This window comes from Rhinopithecus roxellana, chromosome 9 (genome assembly GCF_007565055.1).
Source record: "Rhinopithecus roxellana isolate Shanxi Qingling chromosome 9, ASM756505v1, whole genome shotgun sequence".
Classification (NCBI taxonomy): Eukaryota; Metazoa; Chordata; class Mammalia; order Primates; family Cercopithecidae; genus Rhinopithecus; species Rhinopithecus roxellana.
The window spans coordinates 132,758,147-132,777,700 of NC_044557.1; the positions used below are offsets into that span (position 1 = coordinate 132,758,147).

Genomic DNA, 19,554 nt, shown 5'->3' on the forward strand with positions numbered 1-19,554 from the left:
TATAGGTACTTATGTAGGATTAAACTGTGAAAACCCACTTAATGCTCCATGCTTTAATGAGTATGAGCATTTTGCTCTTTTGCTTCACCTTTTAAATAAATAAAATATTACAGATACAGTGGAAGCCTCCTGTTCACCTACTCTTATTTCATTTCTGCCACTAAAATGTAAACTCCCCACTAGAATGCAAGTCCTCTAGTAGATATGGATTTATTTATTTTTATTCATTTCTACATTTCTAGCACCTGTAATAATATGTGGAACACAGTACGATCTTAATAAATATTTGTAAATAAATAATGATTTGACATTTTTGTTTCTTTATGGATGACTGATATGGTTTGGTTTTGTCCCCACCCAAATCTCACCTTGAATTGTTATAATCCTCACGTGTCAAGGGTAGGACCAGATGGAGATAATTGAATCAGGGGAGCTGTTTCCCCCTTACTGTTCTCATGGTGGTAAGTCTCACGAGATCTGATGGTTTTGTATGTGGGAGTTCCCTTGCAAAAGTCTCTTGCCTGCCTTCATGTAACATGTGACTTTGCTCTTCAGCCATGAATATGAGGCCTCCCCAGCCATGTGGAACTGTGAGTCCATTAAACCTTTTCCTTTATAAACTGCCCAGTCTCAAGTATGTCTTTATTAGCAACATGAGAACAGACTAATACAATGGCATTCCTTTGGGCATCCAAAATAGACTTTGCCAGGCTGTTTCAATATATTAAATACTCTGGGGAAAACTCATTTTAATGGTCCATTTTGTTGGCTGTCTTTCTTACTGTTAGGTCTCCTCATGCGCTTTGGAATTAGGTTTTGTAAGTTCATTTGAAGTGGGATGATTTTTAAATTATTTTTATTTAGTTTTTTTTGATATAGCTCCATCCCCTCTCTCTCTCATTATCCTTCTCTTAAAAATGGTTTTGTGCCCAGGATCACACATTTGCAAGCAGTTTTATATCTGATCTGACTATGACATTGTTTTGACATCTGGATTATCACCAGTCATGTCCCTGAACTAGTGAGGGATTTGGTTTAGTTTGGTTCAGTGGTTTAGGGCCATGCCTAAAACGACTTCCTCTTCCCATCTTAAACACCAAGCTTCACAAAAGCTCCTCTCAAGCAATAGTGACCAGCAGATTTTTCATCCTTCATTCAGAAGTGGAGTCCTCTACTACCTGGTTTCAAAGTGAGGATGGCTCTGGATTTCCACCCAGTGTACAATAACTTTTATGTCCCATTGCCCTGCAGACACTGAACCAGCCCCTCTGTCCACCTCCGGAGTCCAGCAGGCCAGAGGCCTCAGTGTAGCCCACAACTCATCACTTGCATTTCATTTCCATTCTTGGGCCATGGAGACAACAAACTGTTTTTGAGCCCAGCTGTGACTTTTGCATTTTCTATCCTCATATTTTATCTAGCATTTGTTATATGCTTGGAACAGAGGCAACACCTCAAAGCTGGAACCCACAGAAGTACCTTGATCAGATGTCCTCATGCCTTTTCTCAAGTAAACTTGGTAGAAAAAGCAATGTGGTAAAAAATAGTGCCAAGTCACAGTCAAATTCGCCTCTCAAAGTGTCAGTTTTCTTATTTTCAAAATGGATATTAGAATTATCTGACATAGCATGGTGTTGAAGATTAAATTAATGCATATGAAATGATCACTAGTGTGATAGGCATATAGGACTCATTCAATAGACAATAATAACTATTATTCAAGTACACGCAGTGGGAAGCATCTCTGGACAATTTTTAGCTATGATAAGGCATAATATTAAGGTCGAAGCCTTCCTGCTTTCTGTGGAGGTAATCTGAAATACTTTATGACACATGTTAAGAAATAAACATTAAGTTAGATATTTGGAATCTATGTAATTTCATGATCAGTGTACAAGTAGAATTTAGGCCTAAAAAGAAAAGAATGTTTTTCAGAGTAAAGGAAAGAAGACTATCATTTAAACGGCTTAACTGGGTGCAGCTCTTCTAAACCTTGAATTATCTGGGAAGAAAACTATTCTGTAAAAGCAGCCCATAGCTCATTAGTACCACCTAAGGGAAGCATTGCTACAGAAATAGCTGGTAGAATGGAGCACTCTCTTCTTTCTGAAAAAAATGTTCCTTTAAAAAAAAAAAAAAGTTGTCATTGATTCAGCCAGTTAAGAGCTGTTTAGATCATGCTGATCTGATTTTGCTACATTCACTTAAATTGACTTGATACAAGTCTTCAACTATTCAACGGTGCAAATGTTTAAAGGAAAAAAATAAGTTAGAGAAATAACTTTTAAAGGTTTAAAATGTAGCCCACATCAAGTGAAACTTTATTTAGCAACAATCTGCCTTTTTAAAACTGCTATAGGCTGCGCACGGTGGCTCACACCTGTAATCCCAGCACTTTGGAAGGTCGAGGTGGGCAGATCACGAGGTCAGGAGTTGAAAACCAACTTGACCAACATGGTGAAACCCCGTCTCTACTAAAAATACAAAAATTAGCCAGGCGTGGAGGCGAGCACCTGTAATCCCAGCTATTCAGGAGGCTGAGGCACGAGAAATGCTTGAACCTGGGAGGCAGAGGTTGCTCTGAGCTGAGATAGCGCCACTGCACTCCAGCCTGGCAAAAGAGCAAGACTCCATCTCAAAACAAAACAAAACAAAACAAAGAAACCCCCAGCTATATAGCAGAACTAAGATAGAAAACATCCAATGTTTTTAAAACATTTTTCACACATTTTTTTAAACATTTAAAATACTCATAGAAGACAAAGGTTTACTGAAAATGTAGAATTACATTTTGTATTGGCTCATCCAGACTTGTGCTAGTAGTTAAGATTTGTTAATCCATGATAATAAAAGGCAACAAAATATTATAAACCATATCTATGAACGGATGAAGTGCAGAGAAATAACCAGAAAATAAAGCCACTTTGATACTCCTATGTAATATAATTAGCCAATAGATTTTTAATTCAATTTTTTTTAAAAATAAGAATTTATACTTGAGGCTACAACTAATTTCAGGTATTCCTCATCCGAAAAAATTGTTCAGATATTTTACAATCATAATGTTTACAGGTATTTGTAGAACATGAGTATCTTTCAGAATTTGACAAACTGTGGACGGTACATAAATTTCCAAAGCACTTTCCTTAATTAAAAAAGTCTTGCAATGCCCCTTAATCAAATTTTATGGGAAAAGTTAATGGCAAAATTTGAGGAATGCCAAAACTAACCATATTTTATTATGCTTCTGAGGTTAGTAAGAATGATATCATGGTCCTTTGTCTGAGTATACAAAATCTTATTAAGACATTTGAGTGCTCGCTTCGGCAGCACATATACTAAAACTGGAACGATACAGAGAAGATTAGCATGGCCCCTGCGCAAGGATGACACGCAAATTCGTGTAGCGTTCCATATTATTAAAAAAAAAAAAAAGACATTTGAAAGTATGGCTACTATTTTATATGGGCTGCACAGTAAGAAGCCTGGCATACAGCAGGCTTCATTGTCATAACTTAGTCAGTTAACTCTGCCATGTAAAATGAATATATTATGACACTATTTTTTTCATTTAGTCCCTATAGGATAAAATACCAATGAGAGAGGTGGTAAAACGTAAGTTATAGTAAGCAGTGGTATAAATATATCCAGTCAAATAACCACAATGAAACAAATCTTGTCATTTATTGCATACCATCTAATCCAGAAGACAAATACACAGGTATTTATAAAGCAAGGCAGGGAAGTGACAGGTGAGTTCAAAGGTATAAAGAGTCATTGGGTCTACAGAAGGAAGGCCTCATAAGAATATGGCATAGGAGTTAGACTTTGATGCATGGGTAGAATTCTGACAGGTCAAACTGGGAAAGCTGTATCTCAAGTAGAAGCAATGCCCTAAACAACAGAGCAGGTACACAATGAGCAGAGCCAATGTGACTGAAGACTGGGTTCATGTAAGGTAGAGAGAGAGAGAAGGCTGGCTAAGTAGGCTGAATCCACATTATAAGGAAATTAAATATCAAACCAAAGATTTGTAATTAACTTGGTAAGCAGTAGAGAAGCACTACAAAATTAACACTTAGCTATCAGCAGAAAAAGGAAAAACAAAAGGATGAATGGGAGGAAATACATGACTCATCAAATATGAAAATTTAGAGAACTAAATGCTGCAAGAGACCCTAAAAAGGAAAGAATCATTCAGCATTCAAAACAAGACTCTGGTGATATAAATAGGGAATTGATGTTTGCCATGAGAGAGTAAAGGAGTCTGAGGAATGCTGAGATTGGTTTAGACAGTTATGTAAGTCAACATACTAATTTAAGAATTAGGAAAGTGCTTTATCAAGTGGGTAAGTAATGAGAATCCTAGCTCAACAGGGTTAAGTTGGTGCTCCAGGGATGTTCACTTTTTCACACAAGGAAAGACAATGCAATTGCCTTATTTAAAATATTTAAACCAATTTATTTTGTCAAAGGAAATATACAGAGGTTAAATCAATGACAAAAGTGGCATTCTTCTCATCTGGCAAACTTCTCCCCCCTTTTCTGGGCATGGTGGAGAATATCCAATTCTTAAGAGAGATGATTAAGGCCTAAGAGCCTCGCGCTTTGTAAATAAGGAGGAACTACAGTATTCAGCCCAGATTTCTGCTATACTCTTGCTTCTTCTCTAGATCATTGCTTATGAGATATTCTCTATATTTATAATCATTTACAGAAAGTTCTCACTTAGTCAGACAGATATATACTTCCTCTAATATTGCTTCCTACCCCAAAATGTTCTAAACCGTATTAGGTTGCTTTTATGCATTTTACAAGTATTTTCGATTTGATCAAGTACTCTGCATTTCAGAAAAGAATGGTAACAGTGTTTGATCAATTACAGATATCATTTATAGACATGATTAGATATGCCATTATTATAATGGTACAGCAGTTGACTACAGGTGTGACTGGGTATCTCTATGAGTTTCATTGTTAAACCGAATTTAACTACCACAGCACCTAAATTAGGAAAATATAAATCCATAGAAAATCTCATGAAGATACACTGATCTCCTGTATAAATGAAAATCTCCAGACAGGTTCAACCTGTGGCCACATACGGTTAAAGAATACACGACGATGAGTGGGAAAGTGGGAGAATATTAATTTGCACCTCTATCCCACATACCTTCCCCGTGCCCATAAACATTAGCATTGACTTCTCTGGGATGCATTTTACTTAAAGTTACATGAAGAGAAATTCTGAATAATGAGATAGTCTTCTATTTGCCTGGATGTCTTTTGGCCTGTCAAAAATGGGGCACCTGAGGTCACAGTTGTCATTGAACTGCCTGTTACCAATTAATAGCTTCATTTCTACTTGAATGTTAAAAAAAACCTGCTAGAATATTAACAAGACAAGACAATAAGTGACTACAGAAACTAAGACTTTACCATATTTTTGTAAAAAGCATTTCCCTGACTTCTTTTATACCCTGAAAAAGTAATGATGGTGTGAGAGGTAGTGGAGACACACCTCTCTACTCTTCACTGCTGTCAATACTCTCCTTTCTTTGAGAAGCCTCCATTAGTGACCTGACCAGGCTGAAATCCTATTCTCTGCTTTCCAAATGTTCCATCACTCCACTTTGATTTTTGCACTCTCTTTTATGATTCTGCTAAGGTGACATTCCTTCTCCTGCTCCTGTGATATATACATATCACTGTGGATGCCACCTACTGTTAAAATACCGCATATACACATATTTTCCAATGGCAACACCATGTCCTGCCATTAGGGAGTATTATCTCCATGGAAATGGACAGGAAAATAAGCAAATCCTTTCTAAACATCTCGTTATACCTAGGAAAAACATCAAAGTCAAGTCAAATACAAAAACATCAAAGTCAAGTCAATTATTTCAAAATAATTCTATCTAATTTGATAATTATGTTTTAAGACAATTCTGCATCTTCATACCAAAGAATAACTTTTTAAGTTTAAAATCATAAAATTCTTACAATGACACTATCAATAGCAAGTTGATGGGGTGACTCTTTTTCCACCATGTCCTTTCTCTGTATACCCTATTTAACTCCAATCTACCTTTAAAATTACCTTTGTAAAGCATAAATATAATCATTCCATTACCTTGCTTTAATATCATTTAAATTTCTCCAGTGCCCAAAGCTTCACATTTTAGCCAAGCATTCAAGGGCCTTCCTAATTGTTTACTAGCAAACTTCCCATTCCGTCTCTCAACACCATGCTTTGCCATGTCCTTGCTCGAGTTCTCCCAACACACCATCCACATGTAAGTTTTCCCACCTTCCTGCATATGGTTCTCTCCTGCCTGGAATTCCCTCTCACCTCCTTCTGCTTCGCAAAACTCTACTGATTCTTCAAAACTTAGCTCAAATGTGACATCTTGAGAACTTCTCTACTGAAACAAATTTATCCTGCTCTATTATACTGAGTTGCACTCATCCTGTTCCTTGTGCTAAATTATGCACTCTCAGTGGGCAGAGACCCATTTTTTAAATTTGTAATCCCATAATGTAAGAGAATGAGTGCGAAACATGGCATGTACCTAATACTTCTTAATGTAGTATTGAACTGAATCGAACTTTATTTCATGAGAGCTAGAAAGGGTTGAAGTTACTATACTAATACTATGAAACAACTATATATATATATGATCTAACAGAGGAAAAAATGTATTACAAAGTTTAATTTTAAAGACATAAAATAATCATTATGCACATTTTTAAGAGGATTCTTTACATGCAGGAGGAATTCTTCTTAAGCTTATGTATATTAGCTACAACTCCATGAACATTGAAACACAATACTTAAAGTATTTAACAATCACCAGAACTTAAAATTAGAGAGTGAGGATGCTTACCAATCTCTCCTTCAGTAAGAGACAACTATAGTCAAGAGAACAATATTCTCAGGGTCCCTTGCAAGTCACACAGTAAGTGTGATGACAATAGCACCATTTTACCTACAAATTACTCTAGCAAGAAATGACAGCAAAATTCTTGTTCAGTTCTAACTAAGAAAAGACTAAACATAGTTGCACACTATTATACTGAGATTTTAAGTGTCTGACTCTTGGCTTATATAATTTTGCACTAGAATTTGTAAGAGGCTGAGCTTTCCTTTATTTGGCAAAATTCAAGGTCCTTAAGTACAGTACCTAATATATAGTAAGTCCCTCAATGTTGCTTATTATTATTATTCATTCTTCCAGAACCACCTTCCACATTACCTCCTCACTCAAACTTTGTCTGTATCTTTCAAGTCAGCAGCTTTTCCCTATACCCTAGCACCAGGCATATCCCTTAACTTCAGTATCTGCTGCTTCAGTATTGCTATGCCTTAAGGATTTGTTTATATGTTTCTTTCCCCACTAAACCATAAATACCTTGAAAACAGAGACAACGTACAGTTTCTCTTTTACCCCATCACACAGCACCAGGCACACAGTGAGTTGTCAACATATTTTGGTTGAATAAATAAATGCATAATTAATTTTCAAAATTTATTGATGAATAATAGCTCCAAACCATTTCCAAGGACAATGTGTTTTCTTTCAAGTAAGATTTCATATCAAAAATACTGAAAATTATCCATCACGGATGGTAGCTGTTGCTCAAGAAAAAATCCTGCCAAGCATAATAAATTTTCTCCATCACAAAACATACGTCCCCTTTCACTATTTCTCTCATAAACTATAGTTATAATAGGAAAAAGATAGCTGACTGAGAAAGACAAACCAGGTCTTTTTTACCCTATTTTACCCTATTTTAAACTTCCAAAGTGCTTAATTCAAACCAGCTGAAGCAGTATAGAATTGTCACCATCTTCTAAGATATTAAGGCAGACAATTCAGGAATGAGTCTCATCTTATAAATAGCTGTAGACATCTGCTACAGAGGGAAGGCCAGGAAAATGGAATATGGCTAGAATTATAGATATACAGACATTAGAAAGATGTCACTAGCAGTATTTAGAGACATTGTGAATACAGTAAGAGGAATACATCAAATAATTGAAACTTCCTCTTGATACCTGTTTGGTAACTTCACTCCTCACACGAATTGACAGATCAAAGGTGAATCTTAAGGGAATAGTTGGAATTGAACATACTCTGCATGAAGACAGGGACTTTGTCATGTTTATCGCCACAAGCTCAACACCTAGGAAACTACCTGACAGACAGAAGTTGCTCAATAAATATTGTTAATGAATCAAAATTAAATAATTTAAAGACAAAATGAAAATCAATAATGAATAACAAGGGACAATCTCATGCAATACTGAGTCTTCCCTGCAAAGAAATGTAAGCTTGACCAAATTCATTCTAGTTAAGAAATAAATATTCATTCACTCCATGCCCCTTCCGGACATAGTCCAATAACTCCTCTCCTGTTCCATTCAAAATTTATCCTGAAGAAGTCCAGTCTGCTAATCCCACTTCCAAATCTTCAACCCACTATCCTCAGCTGACTGGCATCCTACGAGAACCATTCCCTCTAAGGATGCCAATGACTGCATTGGCCCAATCTAGTGGATACTTTCTAGATATCATGTCCTGAATCTCTTCTTAAATGTAGCACCCACTCCAAATTCTCTATTCTCTTGCCCTTTTGACTTTGCCCTGGCGCCTTGTTGGTGCTCACACACTTTCCCTGCTTTACCTACTCTGTGTCCTCTTCACTGCCTATCCCATAAGCATCTGTTTTCTTGGGTTCTGCTTGTCTCACTATTCACACTTTGAAACTTTTCCCAGGCCATCTTGCTTTCCTCTCAGAGACCCTAATCTGTAAACTCATAACTCTGAACTCCAGATCTGTGTATTTACTTATTTGTTCATAAACAAATAATTCATAAATCAGGCAGTGCCAAGTGCTAGGGATAAAAAGGCAAAAATAAGAAAATATTCATCTGTAAAGAACCAATGGTGTGGTTTGGAAAAAAGGAAAATAAAGATATAATTATAATCCAGTGTGGTGAGTGATCTACAAAGGTTCAGCAGAGTGCTGGAAAAACACACCAGGACAAGGACGTATTAGAGAGGCAAAGTGAATGCAGAGTCTTTAAGACATAAGGAGAATCTTAAGGGTGAGAAAAGGAATGTCCCATTTTGATCATGGAATTTAAGTCTGGAAAGGTATTTAATTCCCTGAAAAGAGGTGGGGGTATCAGCAATAGAAATAGCATTTGGGAGATTACTCAGCAGATATGAATAATAGTTGAATGAAAGAAAGAATTGATGAAAGAAGAAAACAGAGGAGGAGAAAATAGACAAAAGATGGGAAGAGGTAAAAGAGAGAGAATCTTATTTATCACTGATTCCACCGGCAGTGAGGAGGTAAACGATGTGAAAATTAAGAGAACTTTTTTCACTTGTTCTTATTGTTGATAAACTACTGTAAAATTTGTCTAACCTTCCTGAAACCCTGTGGCATTCAATAATAGAAACATGAGAATAACAAAAAATACCAATCCCACATTATGAATTCTGGACATAAGGATGTGTTCTTAACACTTTCATTCAATTATTTCAACAAATATATTTTGAGCATCTATTAAGGTACAAAGCAATATTCTGTAGAACAACAGACAAGAGACAAAGCTCCTTCCTGCAGAAAATATGCATCTAGTACTCAGGAGGCAGGGGCGTGTCCTTCTTTGCCTGACAAGTGTTGGATGAACCCAACTTGTGCAGTCTTTCCTTTATGGGAAAACAGAAACTGCTAACACTGGCTCTTTCTGCACCTGCTTTTCTACTATAGTGTGACCCTTTCCCCAGTGTTGTTTTCAATGACACTTTTTTGCCTGGGCATAAAGCAGACTTGTTCTCCCTCTTTCAGAATCTGCTCTCAGCTCAATTTACAATTTCCTTCCCTGTGTAAAGAACACACACAGATGTATCACAGGCCAAAGCTACATCTCTCAGCAGCATTAAAAAAATCCCAACCTATGTCCCCTAGCTCAGTGTCACTCAAAATGTAGCTTGCAGACTTCAGTAAAGAAGTTGTGAGAATTTAGAAATTAGATTTCTAAAAAAGTCTAAAATTGAATTTAAAAACTAGATTTGGTCAATGCAAACTGTGTAACAGTTTATATTGCCCTGATATGCAAACACCCAAAAGTCTTTGTCTTATTCACCAGAGTAGAGACTAGAGCAGCAAGTCACACATGGTTGCATGATCATCGTGCACAGTAGGGCCACATCACAAGAAGTGATGTTTGTTAATTATAACCAAAAGTGTATAAAAACTGCAAACAAACATAAGTAGCCATCTTCATTTAAAATCTGTCATCTCTGCAATATTTTAATTTTTAATCAGACTTTTAAAAATGATAGTTTAACATTATTAACTAAATTAGAGAAATAAAATTGACATTGTTTTCATATGTAATTTACTGACTGCAATACAACTTCACTGGGTTTTCATTGAGAAGTTGCTTTGAAAACCCTTCCTTATTACTCTAAACATATCTCTATGAGATTTGTTTTCTTCTACTAACAGCATTATTAAAGCAAACACAAGAGTTTAAATGTCCACTTTTCCCTGTAAACTATGTTTTCATTCCAACCTGGATTAGATATACTAACAAGCAAGAAACTAGCTATTAGTTTCTCATATTAAAAACTTTAAATATTGACATATGCAGTGTTTATTAAAATAAATGTAAAGCGCTTCCACACAGCAAAAGAAACGATCATCAAAGCAAACAGACAATCTACAAAATGGAAGAAAAATTTTGCAATCTATCCATCTGCCAATGGTCTAATATTCAGAGTCTACAAGGAACTTCAACAAATTTAAAAGAAAAAAAACAAGCAACCTCATTAAAAAATGGGCAAAGGACATGAACAGATAGTTCTCAAAAGAAGACATACATATGGCCAACAAGCCTATGAAAAAAAGCTCAACATCACTGACCGTCAGAGAAATGCAAATCAAAACCACAATGAGATATCATCTCACACCAGTCAAAATTGCAATTATTAAAAAGTCAAAAAACAACAGATGCTGACGAGGTTGCAGAGAAAAGGAAACGCTTTTATACTGTTAGTGGGAGTGCAAATTAGTTCAACCATTGTGGAAGACAGTGTGGCAATTCCTCATAGACCTAGAGGCAGAAATACCATTTGACCCAGCAATCCCATTACTGGGTATATACCCAAAGGTATTATAAAGATACATGCACACATATGTTCATTGCAGCACTGTTCACAATAGCAAAGACATGGAATCAACTCAAATGCCCATCAATGATAGACTGGATAAAGAAAATGTGGTACATATAAGCCATGGAATACTATGCAGCCATAAAGAGGAATGAGATCATGTCCTTTGCAGGGACATGGATGATGCTGGAAGCCATTAGCCCCAGCAAACTAATGCCAGAACAGAAAACAAAACACTGCATATTCTCACTTATAAGTGGAAGTTAAATGCTGAGAACACATAGAGCAAGAGGGTGGGGGGAACAACACACATTGGAGCCTGTTGTATGGTGTTGTGGGAGGGAGAACAGCAGGAAGAATAGCTAATGGATCCTGGCCTTAATACCTAGGTGATGGGATGATCTGTACAGCAAACCACCATGGCACACATTTACCTATGTAACAAACCTGCACATCCTGCACATGTATCCCAGAACTTAAAATAAAAGTTGAAGGAAAAAAAAGTACATGGAAAGATGTTAAGCTTGGGGAATTACTATTTCATTCACAACTTTTTTTTTAAGAGACAGGGCCTTACTGTGTCATTCAGGCTGGAGTGCAGTGATGCAATCATAGCTCATTATAACCTCAAACTCCTGGGCTCAGGTGATCCTTCCACCTCACCCACCTGAGTAGTTAGGACTACAGGTATGTGCCACCGTGGGGCTAATTTTTTAAAAATTTTGTAGAGATGAGGGGTGAGGGCCTCTCTGTGTTGCCCAGGCAGGTCCCAAACTCCTGGCCTCAAGTGATCCTACTGCCTTAGTCTCCCAAAGTTCTGGGATTACAAGTGTGAGCTACCACACCAGGCCACAACTTTTATTTTTGATTGCAAAATAACAGAAATGACTTAATAGCAATTCTTTATTAACTGCCTACAGAATCTGGTAGATTCAAGGCATAGTAAAACAGACCTGACTGTGATACTTTTCAAATAGGTTTCAATTAACACATTGCGTAAACAGTTCCTACTTCAAATACTCCCATTGGAGGTACTTGCAGGCCTTTTGTACCATTGTTCTCAGCAGACCAGGGCAATTATCTTTTCTGTCTTTGGGCTAAATCCAGGACTGGAAGCACAGCTGAAGCTGTACATTCTTCTGAATAGTTTTTTTGTTTGTTTGTTTGTTTAACAATTGCCTCTATCTTTATAATAGTTACTAGTATGAAATCAAATGCAGTATCTACATTATTCTCAGGAACAACTCTGCGTGCAAACAAAGTTCTTCCCTTTCCATTTTGCATAGCTATTTCATGCAAATTATTTATATGTCTTTTCTACTCAGTGGGGCCAGTCGCTTCAACATCAAGCACCCTGGAGAAACTCTTGATGTTAATTTTGTGCTCTAAGTTGCTCTGAAGGAAACCCACGAAAGCTACCTTCCACAAAACACATCTTCAGACACAAATCTCTGTGGTTAGCCATTCTATATGTTAGGCAAATACTGAGGATGATACATACCTCTTCTCAGCTAATGCTCGTGACAGTCTGTGAAGCATCACTAGCCTGAATGGACAGATTAGAAAACAGGCTTGAAAATACTAATATCAAGCCTGTTGGGTGCAAGATCTTAATATTTTCAAGCTAGTCAATGGAAGGGTAGAGATTGGAATCCAAGTTTGGCCAACTCTCCATCTTCCAGTATATGAATGCAGCAATTCCATATCATTATCATTAACTTTCTGTGTCTTCTCACTCACCCCACTGCAGAAATTTCATATTTAACCGAAACAAACTGAAAACGTTCTCCCCATAACCTAAATGTCATTTGGTCTATTGTTATGCCCAGACCGTTTGTTCCCCGAAGAAGACCACCAGAGTCCAGAGTCAAAGCCAAGTGGCAAGGATCTTTAATGCAAGTTCGAACTTGGTCCCTCCGTTCTACAACATACAAGAGGGCCCCGAATGATGCATGTGGCCGCTTTTTATAGCCCGATGCATACAGGATATGTAAGGTTACAGAGGTACAAAGGAATTCTTTTGGTTGCAGCATTACAACTGGTAATTGGTTAATACAATTAACAGTTTTCTATTTGTTCCCGCGCATTTAGTGAAACTACAAACGGTTGTGACCTTATCAGGGGCTCTCTAGGTGGTGTTTCTGAGATGTGTGAGGCGGGGGATGTGTTTGTGTTGGGCTCAGGAAATTGGGACAAAATAGAGGATTGTGTTTGTACTGGGCCCAGGACTAAGATATGTGGCAGACACCGGTAATTAGAGCAGGACAGAGACTTTCACAATGTTTGTCCTTACAATGTCTGGAGTCTATAGATAACCTAATCGGTTAGGTCCAGGGTCGATCTTTAACTAGGCTCAGGGCGCCGTCCAGGCTGTTTGCCTGTGGACTTCATTTCTGCCTTTTAGTTTTTTTCATTTGATCTCTTTCACTATTAAGCATATTTTTATTTTTTTTCTTACCTGGCTCAGAAGATATGCCATGAATGTCATATTAGGTCTACTGAAAATGCCTCTGCTTAAGACTAGCAAGGGATTTGTTCATCTGTCATCTCTCATTGTTTTCTGAATGCATCTAATTTTACATCTGCGTTCACTGATATCTCAAGTACATGAAGTTCAAAGTTTATAGAAACTGAAGCACATCCCAGACTCTTTTCAATTATTAATGTGTACACAATCTCCCAAGTTCTGGGAGTATGAATTAATTTGTACACAGTCTCACAAAGTTCTGGGATTTCCTTTATAATCATTTGAAATATACTATGAATGGAATAGAACTATAGGCTTTCAATTCTGCTTGATTGAAATGTCTTAATATTTAAATACACAAATGAAAATATACTAAGTTCTGCTTTATTCTATTAAAACATTTTATATTTAATCATATATAATTATCATTATACAGTTAAAATTATATGTTACCATATATAATATTATGTAGTATATATTTTGATACTTTTTTTGGAATTTGATACAAAGAATACAGCTGGTAATGCATTTTGATGGCATTTAAGATTGATGCAGATGAATCCTTCTTCCTTGACCATGTGAAATATTGCATGAGGAACATTCATTAGGAGAGCAGGAACACTTTAGTGGGCTTGATTCAGTCTCACACCAGAGATACTTTCTTTTGTTTTCAAGTAACAATAAGACTCCAACTATTTCAGTTCCTTCTGCCTTTTTCTTCCACTCCATCTCCATTTGTATCTACTTAGGGCTCTTATCACTTGCCTGAAATATTTTAAGTTTCCTAACCAGTCTCTCTGGCTCATCTTCTCCTCACCCCTAATTTGTCCTCAATGGTACCACAGGGTGCACAGTTGAATACGCATCCTTTCCGACCCCGGCCTGCCCCACTTAGAACTCACAAGCAAGTTGCTCACTTACAGGCTTCTGCTGAAGTGTCTCGGCTGGCATCTGAGGTCCTCTGTGGATTGCTCCTGCCCCCCAATCCCCTAACTTCACTTTCAGCTCCTTCCCACCTATTATAGTCCCACAGCGCCTTCGACTGTATTGTTTTCTCTCTCTGAAACAGCTTCTCCACTGCTCTCCACCTGGCCCACCAGTAGTCATCTGTCAGAACTGCCCCCAATCCCCGGACTCCTCAGTCTTTCCTAAATGCTCCTGCTCTGTGCTCCTCAGGCATCTCAGGCGTCCTGTTATACCAGCCGTGCTGCATTCGGTAGAGTATTTCAAAACAACCTGTTGGTTTCATTGACTCTTCCTCTTAAAATTCTCAAGACTATTTTGTCTGGTTCATCTCTGTATCCTCAGTGCTGTGCACATTCCTGTGCTTGCATACAGGTGCACAATATTGTTAAGCCACATAGTTCACAAAACAGAATGGAAGGAGCTAGGAAGACCCATTTGCTAAGTCATCATGATGTGAGTCAAGAACCTGCCACTGTTTATATCTTGTGTCCTGGTTTGGCTGCCCTGGCTTTTGAGCATTTACATACATACAAACATTTATTAATAATCATCTATTAGTAGCTGCTTTGTCAACAAAGGTAAATAAAAAAAAAGACAAGGTGAAAGGAGAAACAGACACAAAAAGTACATAAAGCATAATGGGGTAAGTGTTATAATAGAATCATGGAATAGGATTATTTTTAAAAGACTGATATAGGGGAAGTAGGAAGACATCAGTGAGGAAAGTGGTGGAAAATTTAGGGGCATGTGAGAAAAGATGGGTAGGAATTGGCCAAGGAAATTGAAATGGATGTCATTCTAACTGAAATTATGAAAAGCCAAGTCAAAATGTGTTGATTCTTTTCCTAAACGACTGAAAGAATTTCACAAATTTGAATCTACAAAACACAGAACTGTGCCCCTAGTTGAAGTTCGGTGGTGGTGAGGGGATGGGGGGGCTGGGGGGACGGCATTTAACCAGGCAGCTAATTTTATAAACCTAAAGCTCTATTCTTTACACAAATCATGAGTTTCAGCAAATCCATATTAATTTCCTCTAAGTTAAAATCATGTTTTTTCCTATCAAAAGCTCTGGCTGCAAGCTAAATTTCCTGACTGGTGCAGGGATAAAGCTTGAAAGTATAATTTATAATCACTCATTCACCTGCATGGTACATCCACAAAACAAAAGAAGTCTGAAATGTCAGCAAAAAGGAACTGAACAAAAGCAATAGGAAAAAATCACTGAAGGAGCTTGACTTAAATATATTTTTAAGACGGACTGTCCTTGTGATCAGATAGAAAAGTCAGCAGAGTTAAAAATAAAAATCAATCTTGCTTCCATAAGCACTGACAATTTTTCCTCACTGAGTATATTTCCCTAACTATCTTTTCGGGGTATGCTTATTTTCTCTTTGACACTTCTAACTTTCATTTATTTCCGAAGGAAATTCAGAGCACAAATACTTTGATCTTCCCTTTGCTTTGGTGAAAACAATAGCTTGTATTAGCTTTGAGACAGAAGTAGCTCTCTTCAAAGAATTCATTTTGAAGATGATTTCATCTGCTTCTACTTGTCAGCCAGAATATCTATTCATCCTTAAAAATATTATCACAATGAAGGACTTATCACAAAAATAAAAAACCCATAGGTAAATAATTCTAATCTCATTTGTTGCCCTTACCTAAAAATTGCATTAAAAATTTATTTAACATGAAAGTAAAATAAATATTAGTTATAATTACAACTTCTTAAAGGCACATGAATTAGTCTGAATTAAAATAAGCATAAGTCCAGTCCAGGTAAGTTACATAATACTGCATGCATAAATCTATGTGCAGTTATATCACATTCTTGGTAAAACAGTGGTGGCAAGGCTTAATAGAAGTACAGTATTTTTCAAATTAAGAAGAGATATATTGCTTTCAAAGTGTCACTACACTTTCAACTCTATCTGATCTTGCCTCATGTGAAATTTATGAACCTTGGCTATGCTGATGAATTTTCTTGAGATGTCTCCAACAGAGTCAGCATCTGCACCCTTCAAATGGCCTGGAATTTTCTGGATATAAAACAAAGTAGGCTGAATACTGGAATAAATTCAATAAAATAAATGATAATACCACAGAAAAGATGGCCAATGTGTTATGACTAATCTGGTTTCCAATTCAATTCAACTATTTTTATGGTACTAACTTTGTACCAAGCACAGTGAGGAACTAGGACATGGTTGCCCTCAATATGTATTGAGAAAGTCAGGCAAATAACCCACAAGTCCAATGAAAACACATGAAATCAAAGAGGTTATCAGGTTTTAAAGAAGACAGTGATTGATTATTTCCAGCTGAAACTATAACTAAAGGCATTCTGCAAGAAGATACATTTGAAATGGGTCCTAAATAATCACACGATTCGAGCAAATAGAAATGGAGCTGAAGCATGTCCTGGGTGAAGGCTGGGTTAAAAGGAGTTGAGGAAGAGCTGGACGCAAAGGAGGTAAAAGAAAACATGTTGATTCTGGTCACAAGCATGTTCCAGGTCCCTCTTCCTCTTGAATTCCAGCTTCCATAACCTTACAATTTCTCCTTTCCCCTTTAGGATTTTCCCCTCATGCTGTTCCCTCTGCTAAAAAATATCCCTTCTCCCCTAAATACTATAACCTTAACTCCTCTTTCAGATCTCAGATTAAAGGTTGGTTTCTCTAATTCATTCCTGAAACCTTCAACCTTCATCCCATCCCCAATGGCTTAAGATTGACTATCTTCTTGTACATATGCATAGCACTTTACACTTTCCCTACATAATTTGCCTCACATATTGTTATAAATTATTAGTGAAAATTTTGTTTAATATTTATCATAACCTACAGACAAATAAAATGTTCTTGGCAAGCAGCAGTCTTAACTCTTCTGAGGCTCTGGGTCGCAGGCGCTGTCCTTGGTACTTGATAGGAGCACAGTATTTGTTGAATACATGCAAGTATCCGCAGTTCTTCAGTTTTACTTTGTGGAAGAATTTGGCATTTGAGTATAATATATTTTGCAAATGGTAGGTATTTCATAAATTTCATGTGTAGGAAAGACACTCACAAAACTTTCAAGCATTATAAACTCATTCAAATTCTTTGTAGATTTAGTTGTTTTCTCCTGCCAGGGGAGAATCACTTTTTAAATAAAACAAATCATACAACCATGACAACTCTGATTTCCAAGTCTGCACACAGAAATGAATTGAATATATACATTTGATTTACAGCTAGTCCTAAAGAAAGCAAAATATGAATGCATCTTAAGATATTAAAAAATGAAATTCTGCCAAAAGAGAGGAGAAAAAAAATAAAACTGCCATAGAGGAGATAAACATGCATCTGGAATGTTTCTGGTTAATTTAAAAAGAAATCACATCACGTAATATCTCTAGAAGCTGTAGCTCTATAAGTAAAAACAATTTAAGGACAAAGGCATTCTTTACATGCTAATTAATATTCTCTTTCTCCCTCTCTTGTTCTCACTCTCAGATTTTAAGCTGTGCTCTTGTTGGCTTCAGGTAGTTTCCAAGATCCTTATGAATAGAACACAAAATTTTCTATGTCTATATACTGTTTGTTGTCAGACAAGAAATGTGAAACAGAGCGGAGGGCTCAGGGAAGAAAGAGAAGCGGATGGGGAGATGTGCCGACACCCAGAGACAGGGCATGAAAGTTGAAGTCCCACTGCCCTTCACGTTCTCATGCTGTTCCTCAGCTGTACTTAAGGACATGAAATGGCAGTAAGTTCATGGCATTCTTCATATTCATCCCATTTCAGGAGAGCATAGTTACTGATATTTTTTTCCTGCAGAAGTAGTGAGAAGTGACACATTTCATAGATACATTATCATGAGAACAGTGAAAAGATACTTCCGGCCAGACATTTCTCAGTTGAAAAAATTGTCCAAAATACATGGCTGTGAGATGAGCATTTGTGTAGCACTTCTTGCTAACATGAATAAAATATCTATCTTCCTTCTACTTATTACATAAAATATATTTGGCTTTTAAAACTTTCTTTAAAGAAAATGTGCTATTCTTTATCAATGAAGGCACACCATCAGAGAATCTTTGCCTTGAAAAAGTTTCTTCTTTCCTTTCTGTAAAGACAATGAATTTACATTCAGATATGCCAAATCATAAGCCCCCAAAATTCAGTATAAAGTTGTCACTTCATGCAAAAATAATCTCAGTAATTAACATATACTTGTTTCCCTTTTGGATTTTTATTTCATTTTACTATTTTATACTGAAAATAGTATTCTAAACATAATAATCTAAACTCTTCAAACTCGAATACTTTGACACAAAGAACACTGTTGGAATTTACATGTTATCTGTAAATGTAAGTGCAGTTGTGCTTTTACCATGCATTGATCCTTCCTGCCAATAAGCAGAATACATTAAAATGAATGGGTTTGGTAAAGATATATTACCTTTAAGTGGGGCAGGGAAAAATGAGGCTGATAGGGATGATAGCTCATGGCCAGAGAGACTAAAAAGGAAAGGCTTTAGGTAGAAAAGAGAGAAAAAAACAGGGTGAGAATGGTGAATGGAGGGGATAAAAATGCCCCACCCCTGAATTTCTTCATCAGAATTCCAGAGTTAAACACTTTACATACTGTTACTCTTTAATAAATAGAAAGAAATCAATCAACTGACTTGGCCCAGGAGGAGGTTATATTGTGGAAACAGCTGTTAAACATTTCTGCTAGCTCAGTTTATTCACTGGGGGCAAAAAGTGAACCAGGTTTTCTCCAGGCAACTAGGATTAAGGCTATAATGCATGTGGCAAAGGCTCTCCAGGTGCCTGTCTCTGTTCATATTTCCACAGGAGACTGGGGGAAAATGGTCAGGCCAGCCATGTGGCCTTGACTGGCTTCACTACTACCTTGTGCAAACTTTAACTATTTTTATG

At 36.9% G+C, this 19,554-nt stretch overlaps 1 protein-coding gene and 1 non-coding gene across 2 annotated transcripts in view; one reads left to right on the forward strand and one right to left on the reverse strand.

The window, feature by feature from the left end:
- Positions 1-19,554, reverse strand: part of PREX2 (phosphatidylinositol-3,4,5-trisphosphate dependent Rac exchange factor 2) — a 304,965-nt gene that overhangs the window by 58,714 nt on the left and 226,697 nt on the right. The window lies entirely within an intron of this gene.
- LOC115899864 lies at positions 3,315-3,421 on the forward strand. Its single transcript, XR_004059451.1, has one exon. It is a non-coding gene; the product is annotated as a U6 spliceosomal RNA (small nuclear RNA).